Source organism: Antechinus flavipes, chromosome 3 (assembly GCF_016432865.1).
Source record: "Antechinus flavipes isolate AdamAnt ecotype Samford, QLD, Australia chromosome 3, AdamAnt_v2, whole genome shotgun sequence".
Lineage (NCBI taxonomy): Eukaryota > Metazoa > Chordata > Mammalia > Dasyuromorphia > Dasyuridae > Antechinus > Antechinus flavipes.
This window is the reverse complement of record NC_067400.1, coordinates 150,900,410-150,920,342: the sequence shown is the minus strand read 5'-3', so window position 1 is coordinate 150,920,342 and position 19,933 is coordinate 150,900,410.

Genomic DNA, 19,933 nt, shown 5'->3' with positions numbered 1-19,933 from the left:
GGGAGGGAGGTAGTGATAAAGACAGAAGGATGGAATCAGGAAGACATGAATTAAAATCTGTATTCAGACCAGCTGTAGGAACTTGGGTAGGTCATCTAAGTTCTATTTACCTCAGTTCTCTCTTCTCTCAAATGAGGATAATAGCAGCACATATTTTCCAGTGTTGTAATGAAGGTCAAATAAGATATTTGTCACATATTTAGCAGATAGTAATTATAGTGGTGGTAGTGGTGGTAGTAATAGTAACATTTATATGGTGCCTACTATCACCACCATCACCACTACTACTATCACCCTATTAGTAATAGGGTTAGTAATACCACAACTACCACCACACCACTACTACTTCCACAACAACAACTACTATTACAATTACAACAACAACAACTACTAATACACCATTACTACTACTACTATTATTACTACAACAATTACTATTACTACAACTACTACTACTACAATTACTATTACTACTACAATTACTATTACAACTACAACAACAACTACTACTACTACTATAACTACTACTACAACTACAACAACAACAACTACTAATACACCATTACTACTACTACTATTATTACTACAACAATTACTATTACTACAACTACTACTACTACAATTACTATTACTACTACAATTACTATTACAACTACAACAACAACTACTACTACTACTATAACTACTACTACAACTACAACAACAACAACTACTATTACTACAAATGCTATTACTACAATCACTTCTTCTACTATTATAACTACTACTACAACTACTACAACTACTACTACTATCACAAATGCTATTACTACAATCACTACTACTACTATTATAACTACTACTACAACTACTACAACAACTACTACTATCACAAATGCTATTACTACAATCACTACTACTACTATTATAACTACTATTACAACTACAACAACAACAACTACTACTACTACTACTACTACTACAACTACTACTACTATTACTACAACTACTTTTACTACTATTATTGAAACTGAAGCTGGCAGGTTGCTTGAGGTTAAAAATTCTGAGTTTATGCAACCCATTCAACATGTAAAGGACTCTTGCCATCTGGGGGAAGGGGTGGAGGGAGGGAGGGGAAAAAATCGGAACAGAAGTGAATGCAAGGGATAATGCTGTAAAAAATTACCCTGGCATGCGTTCTATCAATAAAAAATTATTAAAAAATTAAAAAAAAATTCTGAGTTTAGTAGGGCTAAAACCCTATTAAGTTATCCATACAACATCCCAAATCAATAAAGTGAGCTCCTGACATTGGGGGCAGGCTACTTTAAAAGTGTTTGAATAGTCTAGGTGAAACATGGAATAAATCAAAGTTTCCATGCTGATTAGTGGTGAGGTCAGAGCAGTGGTTGCATTTCCAACCTTGATGACATAAAAAGACTCAGTCTTTAAAAATATTTTTAATTATTCCTTTGTGCCCCCCTGATCTCCTAAGTATGTAGAATCCTGGGTGATTGTCTGCCTTCAGTATCAGTCTGAGGAATGAATTATTATTGTTTCTTTTGCTTAAATTTCATTAGCCCTAATTCATCTGTGTGAAATGAAAATAGAAGATATAATTTGTATTTAGTAAATGGAGAAACTGAGGTACACTGAAGGGAGGTAGTATGTATATTATTAGCAGAGAGTGGATGCTATTACTCTAAAGTCTTGGTTCTCACTACCTCCTCTCACAATCCCATTTAATTTCACAGCTGACATCAGATTTATATAAATAGGAGGTATTGTTCTCCAAAAGAAAGTATTTCCTGATAGGTCTCAAAGCATCAGTCATCAGAATCCTGAACTTTCATTTACAGAGAAGGTTGAATAGCCTATTTATACCTCTGCATCTAGGAACCTCAAGAAGATTATAGCAAAAATTATTACTGGATCAAATGGCACCTAAAACAAATTCAATTAAATGAAAGGAGTTGGGGTACAGAGGTCAGTATCATCATAGGTAATACTAGGGGAGAGATATGTATGGGGAGAATAGCAATAAGGGAGACAGTTTCAAGGACAGCCCAAGGGAGCTGAAGGTGAAGGTGATATATGGGAGGCAATGAAGAGGAGCATCATGGGAATGGGCTCCTGCAAATAATATACTGGGATAGTTATGTCAGATATATCATAGGTCTGACCAAAAGATGAAGAGTTCAGAGACAGCAGTCATCATGAGGTAGAAGCTTCCCCCAAACCAATGTCTACATCCTAGACAAAATTATACTTCTCTCTGTGCTAATTATGGATTCGGTTATAGCAACTCCAATTTCTGGACATTAAGTCTCCTTCCCATAACCTATTTGTAGCTCTAAAAATAATCCCTGTTTAATTTTGGGGTCACCATATGAGACCCATAATTTAAAGATAAGAACTAAGGTTCTTTGCTATGATATGGAGCTTACAGAACTGTATCAGATCTTAGTCCTCTGGCACTATTGAAAGAACTTGAAATCATAATGTAATTATCAATTATCTAATTAAATGCTTAGAGACTGACCAGCTTTCCAAGCATGAAAAGGACCCCTCAATAGATGATTCTTGATTGTAATCTTAGCTCCTTTGCTCTTCAGAATATCATATACCAAGTCCTCTAAGAACTACTAAATCCTGTGTTATCCTGACTGAGGCTCCACTGTACTTGAATTTTTTTTTTCCTGGATATTTGGCTATAATATTTCTGAAAGTTTTCATCTTGGCATCTCTTTCAGGAGGTGAATGGTGGAATTTCTATTTCTCAATTTCTATTTTTACTCTCTGGTTCTACAATATTATGGCAGTTTTCCTTGATAATTTCTTTAAAAATGAAGAATAGGCTGTTATTTTGATCATGGCTTTCATGATCAATAGTAGTTTATTATTGGTAATCCAATGATTTTTAAATCATTTCTCCTAGTCATTTTTCCAGGTTAGTTGTTTTTCCAATGAGACATTTCACATTGTTTTCTGTTTTTTCATTCTTTGGTATTGTTTTATTGTTTCCTGATTTCTCATAAAATCATTAGATTCCATTTGCTCAATCCTAATTTTTAAGAAAAAAGTTCATCAGTGAATTTTTGTATCTCCTTTTCCATTTGATCAATTTTGCTTCTTATTGGCTTTTTGTACTTCCTTTTGTATCACTCTCATTTCTCATCCCAAGTTTTTCCTCAACATCTCTTACTTGATTTCCAAATTCCTGAGCGGGGACCAATTCTTATTTTTCTTGGAGGCTTTCAATGTGGAAGCTTTTTTTTTTTTTTTCTGAGGGTGTGTTTTGATTATCCTTGTTGCTATAATAAATTTTTATGGTCAGAATCTTTTTCTATTGTTTGATCATTTTTCCAGCCTATTATTTTCTTTTTAACTATTTGCTAAAGTGAGACTGTTTCCAGGGTGGAAGGTTCAATGTCCCAAGCTTCAGGGATTCTGTGCAGCTGTTTTTAGAATCGTTCTAGGGCCTTGTGTTCCTTTCTTCCAAGGTGATATGATCCAAGGAGAAATGTGTTTACTATTCTCCTGATTTGTGCTCTGATCTGTGAGTTGAATACAAGCATTCTTTTCTACCCTGGAATTATGAAGAGGCTCCCCACTCTACTGTGGGTATGAGTTCTAGTATACTGGTATTCCTTCTCACCCCGAGACTGTGAGTCAAGACTGTATCTTGGATCTGAGTATGAGCAAAGCAACAGAGTCCTGCCTCAGGGCTAGCAAAGAGACTTCCTTCTGACCAGCTGTCCAACCCCCTGACACTATTGCTGCTGCTGCTGATCCAGTGATTCTAAGGCCTACTCCTGGTTTGCTGGGCTGGGGGTTGTGTTCTCCTCTCATCTTATTGAGACAAATCTTCCCTGCTGACCTTCTAAGTCATCTTTGGTGGCTGTGGCCTGAGAGGTCTGGAAACAGCTGCTGCCACCACTGAGTCAGAGACTCCCAAGGCCTTTTTCTGGTTTCATGGGGCTGGAGTCTTGCTTATATAGCCTACAATGGGGCTGTGCTTTATTCTCACCCTAGTGGGACAGACTTTCCCTGCTGACCTTCTAAATGTCTGAAACCAGAAAATTGTTTCACTCCATCTTTTTTGTGGCTTCTGTTTCTCTAAAATTTGTTTAAAGCCATTATTTAAAGGTATTTGAAAAGGTATTTGGAGGAGAGCTCAGGTGAGTGCCTGCTTTTACTCTTCCATCTTGGCTCTTCCTCTTTCTGCTTTCTTAAGTCAAACAATAATGTAGATCCTGATTTGTAGCATTTGCCAATTTTCAAGGTATAAAATGTTCACATTGAACATTTAGTAGTGGCCTTCCAGTTCATTCCAATACAACCCTGTTTTCAGCTCTAAATACTATGAAACATAGGACCTAATTATACTCACAGCCATCACTCTAGTTCATCATTCACCTGGATATCTTTCTAATTGGTCTCTCTGAGTCAAGTTCCACACCTTTCTAATCCATCCTCCACACAACTGCTAAAGTCATTTTCCTAAAGTGCTAGTATGATCATGTTAAATCTACCTATTCAATAAAATCCAGTGGTTTCTTATGGATTGTAAGAATTAATATAAAGTTCTCTGTTTGATATTTAAAACCCTTCACCTTGGTTCCAACTTACCTTTCCAGCCATCACTCTCTTTCACATTCTGTAATCCAATTAATTTGAACATCTAACTATTTCTCATACATGATACTGCAACTTTCCATCTCCGTGACTTTGCCTAGACATTCTCCATGCCTGAAGCATTTTTCCTCCCCCCCACCTCAAAGAATCCCTTGTTTCCTTTAAGATTCTTATCTTTATCAGTAGAATGCTATAGAATATAGGCTTCTTGAGGAGAATGACTTTCACTTCTGTCATTGTAATCCTAGAACCTAGCACAATGCCTGGCATATAGTATTGCTAAGTCTTAATTAGCTGGAATCTTGTGAAATGGTCTCATTATTCAAATTTTAATTGCTTATTTCCATGGTACTGGTATCCAATGCCATATTTTAGGTAATTATAAATTCAAATAGTACAAATTTCAATGTAAGAGACTACTTCATAAAATTCATTATTCCCATTAATTGGGACTATTGTTTGATGGATATAGACTACTACTAAATATCAAATTTTTCCTGAAACTTTTATATCAGTTTGGATATATGTAGTTGAAGTTACTGAGAGTTTAGTAAGTTTGAATCCAGAACTATCATTTTGAGATGAAGCAGTGAACTGCATAGAAGACCTATGTACTGTTGGGAAAAGTCAGAAATATACTACACTCAGGTGACTTCAGAAGTAGAATCACTTAAAGAGAAGCTTGCCCTTTGATTAAATAATTTGGAAATGACATGAAACAAACAACAGAAATATGAGGTACTTTATTCTGGAATGCAAGGGAAATATTAGCTACAGCTAATACAAAATATAGTTCCTTTTGAAGGAATTATGAAGGTGAATGGTGTTGATTGAAAAACTAATTGATTTAATTGAAGCCATGATAGTTACTTGAAATCCATTCAATCCCAAGAAACCATTTGACACTCATCCAAAGTTAATTAATTCAACCTAAGAATGCCCTGAAACTTAATGGAAGAATTGAACCATATGTGAATTCACTGAATCCTATCAAAATAGATTTGATTTAGTAAGCAACTATTGAACCCTAATTAAAAGCCATAGAATCAAAAAAAGATGCTTGAATGGCACCATTATTAAAAATTAGATGTGTTTTTGCTATCCTTATAGTCTTTCATGTTGGAAGAATGAATTGTTAAAGATTCTTTAAAACTTATTATAGAGTACACTGATTATAGATTTATATACAATTCAGACTAATTAGGGAAGTGTTTCCCACACAAAAGGCTCTACTCAAAAGTTAATGCATTTTTTAAAAAAGCAAGAATTTAGGTGTCATTTGAGAAAATGAAAAAGAGAATGAAGGGAAAGGAAGGGAGGAGGAAGGAAGGAAAGAAATGGGTCTTTTAAACATTGCCCAGGAAAAAGTACTTACAAAATGAAGGAGTAACCAGCCACGTAGTAGATGCTGAGTTGAGTTCTTATGAAAAACCAGTCGTTTGGCCACCCTGAGGCAGGGTTGTGCAAGGTGAAAACCCAAGTCTATGTGAATTATCAGTGAATTACGGAAAACTAGAACTTGAAAGAACCAAAAAGATGATCTTGTTCAATGCTTTTACTTTTCATAGGGAGGATGATAAATGACTAGTTCAAGATATTCAAGTTAGGATCAGAGTAGTATTTACTTACTATCAAGGTTTCCTTAGACCAATTCAAAGGTCTTTCCACTGCATGACACTCAATCTACTTTAGCATACAGAGGGAGATTTTAGGAGACAGTGAAAACAGGATTTTGGATGCCATTGTTTGATGTGTAAGGTAGGTTAAGAAGCTAGGATCATTACTCCTGAATGATGATGATGTAGTGAATAAGACCTCAACAAAAAGACCCCCACAAAGATCATGTCTTTGGTAGCCAGGTAGGTCATATGGAGGGCATTTGACAGGAAAGGACTTGAATTACTAATATAATCATTCCAACTCTTTCAGAGAGAAGTTCACAGGAAAAACTTGCTTCAGCAAGGAAATAAAACAGAATAAGAATCCTTCCAAGATAAATCACAGAATGTTCAAGTGGGAAGGGACTTTGCAAAACATCTAGTCCAGGGATTCTTAACTTTTTTGTGTACCATGTACTTCTTTGGTAGTCTGATGAAACTTAAGTCCTCTTTGCAAAATAATGATTTAAGATGCATAAAATATAGTTGATATGAAGGAAACCAAATATATTTATATGCTTTTATCAAAATATGTGTGTTAATTTGTGTACACTATGGATTTAAATTGTATAATCTCTAGGTCCATAATATAGTCCAACTAATATCATAACAAGGATCCTTTCTACAATTTACTGTCCAGCTTTCCTTGAAAACTTCCAAGGAACTTCTATCTCCTAAGGCAATATATTCCATTTTTGAGAGGGACATTGCTAATTCAAACATCTCTCAGTTGTGTGAAAATTTTCTACAACCTTTTGCCAAGTAATCTTGTAAATGCTTCCAGTGATAGAAGAAATGATTACTTAATGAAAAAGTCCATTCCAGTTTTGGATGACTGGTTATCAGAAATTTTTCTGCCCATAGGTTAGTATATGTGTGTTATATATATATATATATTTAACTTCTATTCAAACAATTATTAGGCTTTGTTTAAGGAGAAAAGCTACTTCTTATTGTTCCAGAAAGATGATACTGGCTGTGCCGACACTTACCCATCTTTGGCATCTTCTCATTTTCCCAACCCCTAATTTGGAAAAAAAGTTGAAAAAAGGAATTCCTGAGCTTGCATCCCCTCCCCACTTTTTTTCTAGAATATTAAGCAGAAAGTTGACATGAACTTAAAATTAAAAACGGAATCAGCATGTATATGAGAAAGTGGGCATTGAAAAGGATATGACATTGCAATTGTTTTATTTTCCTTCATCCTACATTTCAGTGCTTTTATTTAATGATACATTACAGAATATTATAGACACATCACGCATAATGTTGCTCAGACCAATGTTACTTAATAATATTAATAGCATATTCTATTCAAACTCTATTTACTATCATTCAACCAATTACTCATTTCTAACATTGTTTTAGTAAATTAGCTTATTCTCTCTAATAGTTTTTCAATTTTAAAAACAAATTAATTTTTTCCCTAAATACTATTTATCTAACGTAGTTTCACAGAACCAATTAATGTTGTTAGGTGGTTATACCTCTGAAACAGTTTTAAGTTATATTATTTCATAATTCAGTGTATCAGAAGATCTATGATTTCACCATAGTGGATACTTTATCAATTACCTAAAAACCTCATGACTTGATGGATAGACTTAATGAGTGGACAAAGAAAATAATCACTAGTCAGCCAATATTCTCTTGATGAGCCTTTTCAAATTGTAGTAGGTAAGCTGCTTATTGTTGGGACTATGCCCTAAATCTTTCCAGTTTGATGGAATCTATTAGGGCTTGTGATATAGTGAGATAGCTTCTGAGAAACCAGAGTCAGCCATCACCATGGCATGGTGAAGTCCCAGGGAAGGACTATAGTAGAGATTGTTTTGTTATTGTAAATAAAAAATTAGTTTTGTCTACCTATAAGACAGATGTGCGATTTCCTTATAGTTTTATTCTTTTCTGTTTTGTTAGAGAAGTTTAAGGCCACAAACTTTTTTTTAAATTAATATTTTATTTTATTTTATTTTATAATAACTTTATATTGACAGAATCCATTCCAGGGTAATTTTTTTTTACATTATCCCTTGCACTCGCTTCTGTTCCGATTTTTCCTCTCCCTCCTTCCACCCCCTCCCCTAGATGGCAAGCAGTCCTATATATGTTAGATATGTTGCAGTATATCCTAGATACAATATATGTTCGCAGAACCGAGCAGTTCTCTTGTTGCACAGGGACCACAAACTTTAATATATGATTATAAGGTCCTTGGGGGAAGGGATTGTTTGCTTTCTTATATTTATGTCCCTTGCTTTTAGTACAATGCCAGAAACATATTAAGTGCTTAATAAATTCTCTATCCACCTATGATTTTCGCCATTGACACTAATTCATCCAAGTATGCGTAGAGGAATAAACAGGAAGGGTTCACATTAGTTTAATACTTTTAAGGTTTTAATTTTTTTTTTTTAATTGTGAAGTAAATAGAGCAGGTATTACTATCCCCATTTCATAGACAAGGAAACTGAAACCCAGAGGGAAAGTGACTTTACAAGATCACAAATTAGTCAATGTCTAAGCTGAAAATTAAACTAAGGTTTCAAGACTCCTTGTTCAACAATTATTCTTATAGACTCAGTAGATACTGGTGAATTTGGGAAGAGAAGTGAAAATAAAAATGAAGCAAGTTGATAAGGCCTTATCTCTAAGTAGGTTTCTATATAGAATAAGGAGATGAGAAGACCTCAATAGAGGGGGGAAAAAAAGCAGTTGATTAGATATCAGGGACTTTTCTTTCCTTTGTTCATTTTATCTCTCCCTATATCGACTCACTGAAGTGTTAATGACTAATTTGAATAGATGTTCAAGGCTTCTACATTCTTAATTTGTACTCTCATTCAATAAGCAAATAATTGAGTGCCTGTGATATACAAGCTGCCATAGTATTATAAATTTAGAGTTGGAAAATACCTTATTCCAATTGCCTCATTTTCTAGATGAGGAAAATGAGGTTCAGGGTAATTAAATGACTTGCCCAAAAATGACACAGGTTTTTAGATGAGATCCAGTACTTTTTATTCAGTACTATGGAAGTTACAAAGCAGTTTGAAACAGAAATTACTCTCCAAGAGCTTATAATGTGATTGAGAAGGTAATAACTTACTGCAAAGAGTGGAAGAGAAAGGAGGAAGGAAGAAAAGGGAAGAGAAAGCTAGAGATGCCTTTAGACTAGTCCGGGAGCCTCCTCATGACAGGGAAATAACCTTGGGATTTTAAAGGCTAAGCTAGAAACATATTAACTCTGGATCAAAGGAGGAGCATCCAAAAAGTAGAAAGTAGCAATATAGATGGGGAAAACAACATGATTGTTTATAAAACCTGCAGCATCATACATAGTGTGAAGCATCACAGATTTGAGGATCAATATAATTGACTGGAAAGTAGGAATGAGAGTAGCAATAACTCCTCCTTCTATCCTGTCACTAAGAAATGTTCATTGTTTGAGTCCACCTGCAAAGACAGTTTAGCAATAGTGAACCAGGTTACTTTGAATAAAAGACCCAGTGACCAGGCTACTTTGGATAAAAGAGCAGACTCCCTAGCATTCATCTGCATCCTTCGAGAATAACAGATTTCTTTGACACAGGAGCAAAGCAGTGATTAGCAAGAAATCTAAATTTCTGAACTTAGCTCAGAGCCAGTGATTTATATAGGAAAGCTGAATTTCCAAATTTAACTCAGACGAATTAAAAATGATTTGGACAGTTGCAAAAACGTCAACAATGATACAGAATGGAATCAATGTCAAAATAGAATCAATTTGATTTTCTCAGCTTTCACATCATGTGAGGAATCTGGAAAAGAGAAGATGGGGAAAAAAGAAAACTGGGGAGTCAAAATAGCCAACTTTAAAGCATTTGAAGGGAGGACACAGAACCTGAAGCTAAATTTGGGAATTATAAAGAGGTAGTTTTAGTTTCAACATCAGGAAGAACTCTCAATTCGAGTATTCCAAAAGCAGAATGGTCTATCTCAAGAGATGTTGGATTTCCCCTCCTCCTTAGTGGTCCTTCAGTAAGGGCTAGGTAATCACTTAGCAGTAACTTTTGGGAATAAGTTGGGCTAGGTGACAAACTAAATCCTAAATTCTGTGATTCTGTGAGGGGACAGAAATCAATGACTGTTGTAGGAGTCCGGCAGATGGTCTGTCATGATAAATTTTTCCTGAGTAGGCATCCAAGACTTAAGCTGTGTTCCAAAGGATGAGTAGGATTCTTCAAGGTGCAGAGGAGGAAGGCAGGCATTCTATGCAAGGAGAATGTCAAGGGGGAGGCAGGAATGCATACAGCATATTCTAGTTCAGTCTAGAGAGTTTGTGTAGGGAAGTTGTGGGAGTGAAATGTGTTGTCCTTGGCATTTTTCACAAGCCTCAGCTTTTTCTGAGTCTTAACCTTGCTGACATTATTCTTTGAGGTCTGTGTCTCCCATTTCTATTTGTCCTTGGTGATCTATCCTTCCTTTCAGTTTGTTGTACTTTTCCTTTTAAGATCTGAGCTCAGCAAGGACACCACACTGTTCTCTTTGGTTGTTGCTGTCTCTTTTTTCCCATTCATGAGTTTATTTTTAGAATTTGTTTATGAAAGCTTGTCATCTCCCATGAGCCATCTTCCCTTTTGGAGTCTCAGGCCAGGGGTAATGCTGTAGTGTCTCTGAGTGTTTCAAAATTGGCTTTCTAGGGTTCATGTCTGATCTGGCTCAGGATCCCTATTTGATTTTCAATCACTTCTCCTCATGGAGATTTTCCTTCACCAACCAACTCATCTTGGTTAAAACTACTCTGGTCTGATAACTTCAGATAAATCAACGAGGCATGTGAAAAACTAAAGGCTAAGGATTCATCAGGGATTTACATATGCCTTACTGTTACTTGGAACATCTTTCAATGAGCCTTCTGGTATCTGCAGAAACTAAAAAAACTTCCATGAATCTGAGACCTCATCAATGTAGGTACTTCTTCTATTGATACCACTGTAAATACCTTCTAGTTTGCCATCCTGTGTCTTCTAATAGTAAAAAAATAGTAGCAGCCAACATTTATATAATACTTATTTAACCAAGTACCATGCTAAGTACTTTACAATTATTATTTCATTTGATCCTTATAATAATAATAACCAATATAATAACCTTATAATAGGTGCTATTAGTATCCTTATTTTATAGAAGAGGAACCTGAGGCAAATAGGAGTTAAGCGAGTTGCTCAGAATCACATATCTATTAAGTGTCTGAAACTGAATTTGAATTCAGATTTTCCTGACTCCAAGTCAGGTGCTCTATCCACTGTGCAGCCCCAGAAGTTCATCACAGGGAGCCTATCCAATGTCTTAGAAAACTTTTCCAAAACAAAATACTTGCGGATATTTATAATATCTTGGAAGTTATTATGTTGCTTCTTCTGAAGATACAATCCAATGACAGTCAAAATAGTTGATTGGGTAATCCTCATAGACAGCCCTGAGTAAATTAAATAAATAACATACAAAATATTTTGTTATACCAAAGATTTTTACATCAGGTGAAAATAAATGAACAGTTTGTATCTCTATAATCTTTCTCAATAAATAAAGTATAATGAGGGTTTATGGATGGGAGGGGCAGAGAGGGGAAAGTAAGTTGATTTCCAAAGAAACAAAAGAAAAGCTATTAGGGCTTTGATGGAAGTGGATTTCTTTGACAAAGAGACCTAACTGAGTTTCAATTGATAAATGACGGACAGAAGCAGCTAAACCCAAAGAAAGAACACTGGCAAACGAATGTGAACTATCTGCATTTTTGTTTTTCTTCCCGGGTTATTTATACCTTCTGAATCCAATTCTCCCTGTGCAACAAGAGAACTGTTCGGTTCTGCAAATATATATTGTATCTAGGATATACTGCAACATATCTAACATATATAGGACTGCTTGCCATCTAGGGGAGGGGGTGAAGGGAGGGAGGGGAAAAATCAGAACAGAAACGAGTGCAAGGGATAATGTTGTAAAAAAAAAAATTACCTGGCATGGATTCTGTCAATATAAAGTAATTATTAAATAAAAATTAAAAGAAAAGAAAAGAAAAGCTATTAGGGCTTCTCGTAATAAGAAGCAAAATAATTAAAGATTGGACAAGTTTATGCATTTGAAGTTAGTATTTGGGAGAGTCCTTATCACTGTGCCAATGAAATAATATCTTTTTTTTTTTGAGAAGAGATAGACAATATCATGGGAATGTTGACTCCTAGAATATCTGAATAGGAAATAAATTACTAGGGCAACCACAAAGGCTAATCACTGGAAACCACTAGGTCCCAGCATATTGTGCAACTTGGGATACAAAAAAAGTTCATCACAACACATGGAGTGGATAAAAAATGATTAGTGAATTTAACTGCCCAAGTTAGATTTGTCTTCTTAGAAACCATGTAATACAGCAACAACAAAATTGTGTGATGATCAACTGTGAGAAATTTGGCTTTTTGCAGCAGTGAGATGAGTCAGGCCAATTCCAATGGACTTGTGATGGAAAGAGGCATCTGCATCCAGAAAGAGGAACATGGGGACTGAATATAGGACAAAACATAGTATTTTCACCATATTTTTGTTTATTGTTGTTTGCTTGCTTATTTTTTTCTTTCTTATTTTCCCCTTCTTTTGATCTGATTTTTCTTGTGCAGCATGATAAAGGTGAAAATATGTTTAGAAAAATCGTTTAACCTATATTGGGTTACTTGTTGTCTAGAGGAGGTGGGGAGGGAAGGAAAGAGGAAGAAAAATTGTAACAAGAGGTTTTTTGCAAGGGAAATGTTGACAATTATTTTTGTATGTATTTTGAAAAATTAAAAAAAAACCCTAGTATTTAAAAAAGAAACTATGTGATAAGGTCAAAAAGCATGATTTGGAATCAAACAACCTATGTAGAAATTCTAGCTTTGTCACAACCTGAGTGAATTTGAACAAGTTACCTCACTTTCCTCTTTTGTCAAATGAGAGAGTTTGATTACATAACTTCTAATCTAGGGTCCTTTGTGACATCTACAAACAACTGTACTTTGAATACAGTGTAGAAGCTGATGACATTTCTTTACCATCCCCAAACTAGTGACCATCATTTTGGAGAGAAGAAATTTTGCACTGAAGCCAGTGTGCCAAAATGGTAATTCCATAAGGGAGGGGGAGAGGAACAATTAGAACAGAAATGATATTATGAAATTCTGCAGTTATTCTTTTCCTCTGAGCATTGAGAAATTGGATAAAATTTCCTGCCAAGTTTTTTTTTTTTCCATTTTCCCCCCAGTTGGAATCTACAACAAAAACATGGCAGATTCACTTGAAATAATTCTCTTCTGTAAATTGTTTCAATGCCTGGAAGTCATTGAGGATTCACTCTCTGCAGTCTAGTCCTAGCCCTGTCATTTACTCGTCAAGTGACTTTGGGAAAATCTGCTGACCTATTGTTCCTCTTTCACCATCTGTAAGTACTTACCATCAACCTTTTTATGAAGATAGGCTTCTTGAAAGAAAAACTCCTTTGGAATAATAGTTATTGTCTATAAAGTGAATATATTTCAGTTAGCAGAAATATCCCTGCAGTTCTTGAGTACTGATAGACTAGAGAGGTATTGTAGAAGGAAATTCAGAAGAAAAAATTATTTTTTTTTTGTTTTTTCATTGTAGGCTGTAATCTGAACTTATCCCTTCACTCTTAAGGGAATAGACTAACTATTGATTTATTGACTCTAAAAAGAATTTATATTTGGGGACCAGACTTGTCTTGTCACTAATATGTTATTCAATACCAGTGGACATATATTGCCTATTATATGCACAGTGCTGTGTAAGATAGTGGGTTGGAATAATGACTGAACTAATGATTATATTGCTATGGATAATTTTCAAGAAAGAAACTCCCTTTACCAGTATAGGTTGGTACCTTCTTTATAATTCGTATAGAAAGTTTGGACTTGGAGTTTAAGTGACTTGTGATTATGCAGTTAGGGTGGTGGATGCTACAGAAATATTTCTGGATGGTCACTGTTAAGGTGTATACTTGGGTACAATGGGAATAAAAACGAGATGATAGATATGATTGTGATTTAGGAAATAGAAACAATTAGAAAAAAATGATCAGATATAAAGAGATGGATCATACTAAAACAGGAAAAGTTGAAGATAAAACCAAAGTTTCCAGTGGAATGTTTCTTGAAGACTTGCTTTCATTTTGTTTTTGTATTATTCAGTATCAGTATCATTCTTCTGGTATGTAAATATGAGTCAAGGAATATTGCTTCTCTAGAGAAATAAAGTTTAGTGTCACTTAAAGGGCATTAGAAAAGGGCATAGTAAATGTGAACAGGTTGTAATATATTAAAAATAAGGAATTGTGAATGAGAAATGGTAGAAAGTAGTGATGTCAAATTCAAATAGAAATAAGGACTGCTAATATGTATTTAAGAATCCTTGTGGGCATCATTTTTTAAAAATTAAAAAATATATATATTTTGGTAATATATGTATATTCATTTTTTACATATTTCCATATGAGTCATGCTAGGAGAAGAAATCAGAACAAAAGGGGAAAACCATGAGAAAAAAAAACAGAAGGAAAAAAAAGGTGAAAATAATCTCTGTAGTTCTCTTTCTGGATGTGGATGGTGTCTTTCACCCAAAGATTATTGGTATTGCCTTGGATCACTGAATTGCCTAGAAAAATCAAATCTATCATAGTTGATCTTCCCATAATCGTCTTGTTGTCTTGTGCTAAGATATAGAGTCGAGTTTAGAAATATTAATTTTCAATTGGAGAATTTATTAAAGTTGACTTTGGCCATACAAGATTCGTATCCAAAGCACATGGCCCAGAACAAAAGGACATAGGGCCTTTTATAGGGTCTAAAGAAATCAGCCTGCTTCCTTATCTGCCATATTTGCAACTTTTTATTAAGGGAATTAAGGGAATATAAGGGAAACATTACATTTTATTTTATATTATTTTATTGTATTTTTATTTTTTTGTTAAATATTTCCTAATTACATCTTAAGGGAACTGTTAAGGGAATATTAACTGTTTGTTAATATCAAAGCTAGGAGCAGGGAGACAGAAGTCTTGCATAAGATTTCTGTTCTTAATATTATGTAGGAGGGAAAGAGACAAGGGTCTTTTAAGAGTGCAAAAAAGGGTTTGTGATTGCTGGGTCATTTAAAGTTCTCAAATCCAGTTTTCCTGGGAGTTTGGGGCTATGGTTGTAACAATTGCTATGTACAGTCTTTTCCTGATTCTGCTTGTTTCACTCAGCATGAGTTCATGCAAATCTTTCCAGGTATTTCTAAAATCAGACTATTTTCTATAGAATAATAATATTCCATTATTTTTATATACTATAACTTATTCAGCCATTCTCCAACTGATGGGTAGCTATTCATTTTCCAATTCTTTACTACCAGAAAAAAGAGCTATTATAAACCTTTTTGTATATAAGGGTATTTTTCCCTCTTTGATGATTTCTTTATGATACAGACCCAGTAGTGAGACTGCTGGATCAAAGTGTATGCACAGTTTTATAGCCCTTTGGGTATAGTTCCAAATTACTCTCCAAAATGGTTGGATCAATTCACAACTCCACCAACAAAGCATCAGTGTCTTTGGGGCAAGATTTTGACTTATTTTTAAAATGTAACATTACATTTTATTTTATTTTATTTTTATTTTTTTGTTAAATATTTCCTAATTACATCTTAATCTGGTTCTGCCCTCATGAAATTGTTGTGTATATGTAGCCCAGGCCAGGTATTTGACATATCTTATATAAAGAATATGATCAAATAAATGAATGACTAAAATAGAAGATGGACCAGTCACATAAGAAAAACAAAGGTTAACCAGAGCACTTCCTGCCAATTCTTTAAGTAACCTTACAATGTCAAGAGAAATCAAAGAAGCTCCCTCACACTTATATATGAATATAAATAAGGGTACAGGAGATTGGCAGGCAGGAATTGGTTTAGACCATTGATTAGACCATTCAATACATTGATGAATACATTCAAAGTATCTTAGAACTCCTAGAACGGTGCTTTGCACTTATGATGCTGTTGGTAAATAACGAATTGTGTGGAAATATTAGTAAATGGTTGTGCTTTTAGTAAGTACAAAGAAGTTAGAAGGAGGGACAGCTTTTCTGGGAAATAATTTTTTTCTAAACTTTCTAAAATTATATATATATATATTTACTAATAGTCCATAAACATTTCCTACATTTTTTGGTGCCACGAAGCATACCCTTTACTCTAAAGCTGCCCTAACTTTGGGGGGAAGGAAGGGTGGGGATTGTTTGTTTTTCTACCAGCAAGTCTACATGTTAATTCACAGACTCTGCCTTCAAGAATCAAGGTGCCTTTTCTCTTTGCTTCCCAGATTCCTCAACTCCTTGTGTGAAGGAGACTAGAAAGTTTCCTTTGTCTTACTTAAATCTTCAACTATTATCTGATTACATTTCATCAACTTTTTAGGCGATTAAAAATGATTCATTATAAAACTGTATAGAAGAACCTCCAATGAGGGGCAGAAGTGGAGGAAGAAAGAGGACCTGATGAAAATGCTAAACCTGATAAAAATGCTAACAGTTCATGTATGTAGAAAAAGCACTGAATTTGGCATTACAAGAGTTGGTTTTGAACCCCAGTTCTGGCAGTGATGAGTTGTCTCTGTCACTATTAGCAAGTCAACTAACTTTCTGAAAGTCAATTTCTTCATCTGTAAATTATAAAGTGAATTAATTAGATGATTTCTAAGGTCTCTTTCATTTTTAATTTTTATGTTCCAATTACTTAACCTTTCCCAGTCTCAGTTTCCTTATCTGTAAATTGAGGGATACTAATAGTACTTATTCACAAATTTCACATGAACAAATGTGAATATGACCAAATGAGATAATCTATGAAAAGTACTTTACAACTAATTTACTTGTTTTTTTCAGTCCTGTTTGATGCTTCATGACTCTATTTGGAGTTTTCTCGGCAAAGATACTGGAGTGGGTTTGCCATGTCCTTTTCCAGCTCATTTTACAGACAAAGAAACTGAGGTAAACAGGGTAAAATGATTTGCTCAGCCCTGGCTAGTAAGTATCTGAGATAAGATTTTTGCAAATGGCCATTTAATTTTATTGTTATAGTATTTTGTTTTCTATCCTTAGCACCCTCTGTTCTAAAACTTATCAGACTGGGTCTTGAGGTTAATTTTCATATTAATAGAAGTATTGATATTAATAGATTCTGGTTTCATGACTATTAAATTGGTTGTCAGGAGTTTCCCTTTTCAATTTTTCAGAATCTCCTTTCTTACCCCTTAGTATGACATATGTTAAACTAGTGTTAAGTGGTTGTTGTTCTGCTTTTTTTCTTTTCAGCTGAGTCATTTTGGCAATCCATTGGTAAAGGCTTGGAAAAACCCATCTTCCTTCTTTGACCCTGCCTCCAATAATAAAGTCAAGCAAAAACTATTTCTTATTTGACCCACAAAGTTACCATCTTTCAAGTTTTGTCCTCTCCCATCTTATCTTTTTCTGTCAGACTGCACATTTTGACCCATTTTTCTGTGGTTACCTGTCTCTGAAACATATTCTCTCACTTAAATCTTTTGGCCAGTTTGACTTATCATCCACTATTTAACTTATTTCATGCAGAATATGGTTTGGCCAGGACCGGAGCCCCCTGATTCTACTTTGCCATGTCTGTTTTCCCCATGGCGGTTTTGCTCTTTTATTATGAACAAGTGTTTCCAGATGGCCTGGTTCTATTGGTTAAGCTAAGCTGATAGATACAACTGAAGATCTTCAGGAAGAAATTTTCTTTTGCTCTCAGTTGGGTACCTATTAGCCCCTAATCTCAGGATCATAAAAAATCAATTCCATTTAAAAACTCTACAAGCAGAGCTTCACTAACAGCATATAGAAACCATCTAATAGAAATCCATACCATCTAAATCAATATGTTCTCACCCTTCACCCATAATGGCCTGAACAAGGCCATTCCATCAAAGGTATACAGTCCATGATTGTTCCTACAGTTTTACAAGGTTTTAATATCATTTTGCAAATAAAAAAGAATAGATTGATGTTTTCCTTGTACTATAGAAAGGTAGCCCCATATTACTTCGCTTTTTTCTCTGTTACTTACTATCTTTATGACTTTGGACTAGTGATTTTATTTATTTACCCTTCAATTTCTTTCAGTATAAAAGAGTTGTGCTAGATTATTTCTCAGGTTTCTTTCCTATAGTCCTTTTCCCTTTTGAATATTAGAAAGTAAAGGAAGTCTTGCATTCAAACTGGCCTAGCTTTACATAGCTCCCTTTGAATTCTGAAGTTTCCTACTAAGAAGTATATGCTTTGAACAGAATTTTAACATAGATCTGAAACCTAGATACATATCATAAAATGCAGAGTCTGTTGGAATCATAAAGGAAAAAATCTCTTTAAAAATAAATAGTATTGATATATTTTAATTTTATATTAACTACATCTCCCATTTTATCTTTTCCTAACCCTCTTTCATAACTGTTGTTATTCAATTGAGTTCAACTCTTCACAATCCCATTTGGCATTTTCTTGGCAAACCTATTGGAGTAGTTTGCCATTTTCATCTCCAATTTGTTTTACAGATAAGGAAACTGAGGCAAATAGAATTAAGTGACTTGCCCAGCTAGTAAATGTCTGAGACAGGATTTGAACTTTGGGAAAAAAAAATCTTCCTGACTTCAGTACTGGCACTCTAATCACTGTCCCACCATGTCTTAGAATAAAAACTTTTAAAAGAGGAGCGGGGGTAGTTCAGTAATATTAACTACTTTGTCAAAAGAATCTAACATTATATCAAGTCTCAATTAATGATAATGATTATCTGAGGGATCCTGGGCAAGTCACTTTAACTCTATTTGTTCAGGTTCGTGATCTATAAAATGAATTTTGAGAAAGAAATGGTAAACCACTCCAGTATCTATACTGAGAAAACCCAAGATGGGATTGTGAAGAGTTGAACTTGACTGAAAGTCCAATTCACACCATTTGAAGTATAATTATATGTAAAATATGATAATTACATGTAAATATATATATATGTGTGTATATATATATATATATACATATATATATATATAATATGTGAAAATTATGTTGTGTAAATTTGAATAATCTGTCCACTTCAGGATTCATTATTCACATCAACCTAGCTGTATGACTCCTTACCACCTCTTCAAAGGAGGATCTTCTGGGGTCAAGATTTTTCGTTATTATTTAAAAGTGAGGAAGTTCTAATTGCTTCATTCTTATTGTTGTTCTTTCCATTGTTGTATTCTTTTGTGTATATCCTTTCTCTTTTGACCTTATTTCCCTTCAAATAAGTTCATATAAACAATAGCTTTCTAAATGATATTTCTAAGAAGGCTTCTCTTTCCTCCCTTTTTTGCAGAGGTAGAAACCAAGGGTATTGAACAGTGCATATTTTGCCATGCTTGGTTGATGTGTTGATTGGTTTTGAGAAAATGCTTTTATTCCTCTTTCAACTTTCTTTATTCATTTATCTATTCATTTGTTTATGTATATTTATTGTAAAGAATGATTCTGACTAGGGCAGAAAGATGATATTTATCTGGAAATGTATATGACAGAAAATTTTTTTTA